Below are 5,456 nucleotides of genomic sequence, written 5' to 3'. Positions count from 1 at the left end.
TCTTGAATATCCATGTGTCCAACAACACCAAACCAGTAGCAATAACGGTAACAATATAGTATCTTCTTGCTCGATTTTGTTTCTCTTCAGAAGCCCTGACTTTGTTCAACAAATCCCAGATTACACTATTTACTTATGAAGGGTGTCATTTTTCATACCAATCAAAGTAATCACATCCACCTAATTTCTATAAAAATAAGAACATAATTATAAAATAATTATAAGTCAATAATTAATCAACTAATTAAATAAAAAGAATATTACCTTTGAAATCTTACAAGTAAAAAACCTACGACCTGAATTTTGTTGAGCTCAAGAAGTCTTCAATAAAGCTTCATGACCACGCTTACAATATCAAAAATTGTTATCACAAATAAAGTGGAAGATGCACTCGACATTGTCAAGCTCAATTGGAAAAAATTAAAAAAAAATTAAAAAAAGGAAAAAAGGAAAGACCAAATACAAATAATTTTAAGAATTTGGATAGATAAAAAAAATAATGATGAAGAAGATTTGGGAATTTAGGGTTAAGTTTTAGGAAGAAGATGAATAGATAAGACAGTGGGGCGAAAAATAACCGTTGGGGGCCAAATCAGACGTCAAGTTAGCAAAAAGTGTCATCCTGACACATTTGATACCTATTTTATTTTACGTGTTTAAAATGAACACTGTCTACATGATGCCTATTTTATTTTAGGTGTTTGAACTGAACACTGTTGATGGGCTCCGCCTTTTTTATTTCAATTCACTTTTATTTTTTTACATGCAGTGGCAAATTTTTATGTCCACTGAAAGTTGAATTTTTATAATGCAACAAATTTTTCATCCGTTGTATTAGATATTATACTTGTTCTGATATATAGTTTATCTATTGCAATAGGTTGGTCATTTCTTGCATTATGTCAAAGTTTCTATCTAAGCATATCTATTGCAACATTGGAAAGATCTGTTTGATAAATGCCAACAGATTACCTACCTGTTGCAATATATGTCTAAATCTATTCGATATTTTTCAACAAATGTGTCGTCTGTTGCAACAGATACATTATCAGTTGCAATATTTGAATTTAATATTCCATTTCAATTAATAATTTCAAATCTAAGGAAAAAAATTAAATTCATAGATAAAATAAAATAAATCGAAGCCTTAAGAAATTAGCTGAAATAAATCAACAAATAAATGAAATGTACAAAAATTATTATGGGTATAAATCTCAACAAATACATCAACAATTTAAGTATTGATGCCAAGAATTCCCTAGGAGGGGTGAGATTATTACTTTGACAGACTCAAACTATAAAGATCTACCCAATATGGACAAGTTGTTCTTCATCCAGTGCTATGAATTCGGCTTTGCTTGTCGTCGATTTTTATTGTCGCTTACGTACGATTTCTGTGCTTTCCGTTCTCCGTATTTCTATAAAAAGAGTAGCATGTTGTCAATGATGTTCAATGGTAGCTTCTACATCCACCTGGAAAGTCAGAATTGGTCAATGCTAATCACGGAGATATGATAAAATGGAAAAGGATAACTTATCTGTTCTAGCAAATCAAATAGGTCTTCCTCCTATTTAAAATCGTTCCAAATAGATATATTTTATTGCAACAATGAATCAACTGTTGGGATAAATTCTACATGAGGAAGATCTGTATGATAATTTCCAATGGATGAACCATCTATTGCAACTTATGACTCGTCTGTTGCAGCAAATAGGTCATTTATTGGTTCAAATAAAAGCGGTACGAAGATCTGTTTAATTTGTTAAAACAGACGAGACATATGTCGCAATAGATACTTTATCTGGTGCAACAAGTTAGTCAACTATTGCAACAGATGTGTATATCTGTTTGATAATTTTCAGCAGATGTGTCATCTGTTGAAATAGAAATGTATTTGTTTGTTAGTTGAAAGACAAATATATTCACCTTATTAAGCTCGTGCTGCTCTCCTTTGGACATTGTACATTGCTCAGTTCAACACACGGATAGAGGAGTTGCAATTTTGCTTTTTTAGATGCTTGATAATGCCTTGGAAATCACATTCCTTCTCCTTTTAGCCTTAATCTCTAATGGAGTGGATGGAAATAAATCCTCTTTAATGGAATGACACTTCTCTTAGATGTTAAATTTTTTACAGAAGTAGTTAATGCATTAATAATATTAATCACCACATCATGTTTCGCCCTGCAGTCTTGACATTTACATGCAGAACATTCACTGGGAGAGGCAAAATCTGTATAACCAGTATGATCATACTCATAATGGTTTGTTTTAAATACTATCAGAGGAGCATCATTAGCAGCAACAACAGCATCACTACCACTACCAACAGCTCCATCACCACTAAGACCATCAACAAAAAGAAGCTCAACCTCTAAAAATTATTTTTCTTATAATGGTTATTGCTCCAAACAATTTCATTTTTATTTTTTCGATGACCCTAGGGTCCAATAAAGTTTGCACAAACCGTAAAGTAAGAAAAAATGACATCTTCAACTCTCAATTGGTCGAAACTAGCGACGGATGCACAATCTAACATAAATCATTACATATATTAGAATGATGATTAGATCATTCAAGAAAATCATTAATTAAAATAAAAACATAACTATAATTATACTTACTGCATCCTTCGGAGGGTTGAAGAGATCAAGAATTTTTGTATTTTCATCAATTTTGGCCGACAATCATCTCAATATTCTTGAAAAGAAACTTGTTCTTGTTGTCTCAAATAAGGAATGACTTCAAACACCCAAGCCTATAAAATAATGTCAATAAATTAAAACCATTATTGAGTAAAAAAAAATGAATGATATCGTAATAAAAGAAAGAAATATTTACCATGAAATCCCATGGAAAATCATATAAGTTGACTGTCTTTGGCGCTAACGGAGTCAACAAATATTTGACGGCCATTTTGAAGCTTTCATAACCCCAAGGATAGCTGTTAAACACCTCTAGATCCTCGAAGAGCTTTATTAAACCAACACTTATGTTGTTGTTAACGTCTCTCGCCTAAAGAATATTATGTACAAACCAAACCAAGAACAATGACTACTTATGCTTCTTTGAAAGTCCTTTATCTTTCAACACTTCTATCAAACTTGTGTTTTTGAAGCTTGGACCAACAATGGACACCAGTTCATCATGATCACACGACTTTTCTTTGCCTTTTTTGGATATGCGGGGTGCTTTTTTAGGTTAGAATAGGTATAACTTGAGAAGGAGGATACCATTTTAGTCCAGTAACTATGGCAAACTCCTTCCAACCAAAACAAACAGGCATGCCACAGCAATTTATCCACACCTCAGCCATTTTATCTTTATTTTCATACATAAACCTACGCTTAAGAAGTTCATATACCATTTTCATTTGAAAACGAGCATTGTTATCCGTTGGCAAATCAAGATATTTCCCAAAGCAGCTGTCCTTGAAATAAGCATCTAATTTTTATTCTTGAAGTATTATTTTGAAGACATCGAAAGATTTTTCCATGGCTAACTTAACCACGAAATCACTTGTTAAATCTATGGCACCATCGCACTGTATTCTCACAGGATAATGATCAATACTGAAAATTTTGACCAATTCTTTGGTGGAAGGGATATTAGCATTTGGATTATCTCTTTTGAAACATTCCTCTTCCCCGTGTTCATCATATTATACTCCTGATTGAGATAACGCTTGTAAAGCAAGCTCATAGAGTGGTGGATGTAGCGTAGCTGCTTCACTTGTTCCTTTACTTGGACTTGATTCAGTTTCTATTCTTTTGGGAGCCATATTATCTAAAATAAAAAGAAATATAAAAAATATATTATAGTTGATTAATGCATCGTTAAAAAAGGATAACATTAAAACTAACAAGCAAAATAGTAAAATAACAGTTCCAACAGATCACTTATTTGTTGCACCAGGTAGTATATCTGTTACAGCATATAACAAACCTATTGCAGCGATGAGTAATCTGTTGAAATAATACAAATCGTATCATTCATCTTGTAAGAAAGATAAATGGCATGTGCAACAGATCACACATTGTTGTTGTCACACCCTTTTTTAACGTACTCTAAAAAAGATTTATGTTTTAAGGGTCGAAAAGGGTTTTATTATTTAAGTGACAAGAAATGAAAATTTGTTTTGGTAAAGGATTATTTACATTTTTTACTCAGAGTCGCCACTTGGCATAATCTGGTGTGCCAAGTCACCATTGGAAAAATCCTTTTCAAAAACCATTTGACTCTTTAAACTGGTTTGCGAACAAAGACTCCGGCTAAGGAATTCTGTTGATCGAGGGGAAGGTGTTAGGCACCCCTCGATCCCGTGGTTCAACCACGGTCGCTTGGTAGAGTGTATCAACTATTTTGGAATTACGAAATATATAAACCACACAAAAAGCACGCAAAATAATCAAACAATAAACAAAACAAAACAAGCCAAAAATGTAAAGTCCAGTCCAATTATACAGTCCAAAAATAAATAACCCGAAAATATAAATCTATTCTGCCCTAGACTAATCCTATACAACCCTCTACCGCTTCACCCGATGCCTCGGGCCTTCACCACGAACATCTTCCAAGTACAAAATACTTCGGGGCATTCCCCGGCCAAATGAGTATAATTTTTCAATGTGAGAAAACCAAACCATTCACCCAAATTTCAAATATTCAACAACATTTCAAACATTCAACAAAACCCCAACTTCTAAATTTTGCCTACCCAACCTATGTTTGCCTATCCAATTCGATGGCATTTACATTCAAACACAATAAATTAAAATTTGTCCGAATCTAATATTTTCATCAATTTTTCATTTCAACCCCCAACTTATTTTTTATCGATCCATTAAAACATGGTCAAGTTCTTTCCTCAAACCTTCGAAAATGAATCACCAAACGTCATGATCATAACATCAACATCAACAAAAATCCAACAAAAGCATAATCCCATCACACATAAACACAACCAGTTCAAAATAATCAAGATAAAAAAATGAGTTAGAGAAATGAAACTCCACGGAATTCGTTCTTGTCGGTAATAATAAAGAAATTCAGAGTCGAAAACTCATGTAGGCGACCTCAACAGCGACAAAGCACCAATGACAAGCCAACTCGATGCAAATTTTAAACTCGTAGTCCGACTGAAAACCCAATTTCTGGGGAATGGGTTCACCAAAAGGGTCCTCACCGGTCCTCCATTTTGAAAAGAACGTGACTGGTGAGGAGAGGGGAGGCTAAGTCGCAGCTGAGGAGTTGCGTGATTGGCTAGCGACTGTTGGAGGTGGTACTGGGATGACTGTTTCGCGTGGCTGGTGGCTGGCTAGATTCTCATCGGAGATGGCGAGACGTGGCTGGAGAAGGCTATTAACGGCGTTGGGTGGTGGCTCAACGGAGGGGGAAAAGGGGAGGCTGGCGGCGGAGAAGAGGTGGATAGCGGCGTCGTTTGCTAGCGTGAAGT

Source organism: Capsicum annuum, chromosome 1 (assembly GCF_002878395.1).
Source record: "Capsicum annuum cultivar UCD-10X-F1 chromosome 1, UCD10Xv1.1, whole genome shotgun sequence".
Taxonomy (NCBI): Eukaryota; Viridiplantae; Streptophyta; class Magnoliopsida; order Solanales; family Solanaceae; genus Capsicum; species Capsicum annuum.
Note: the sequence above shows the minus strand (reverse complement) of the source record.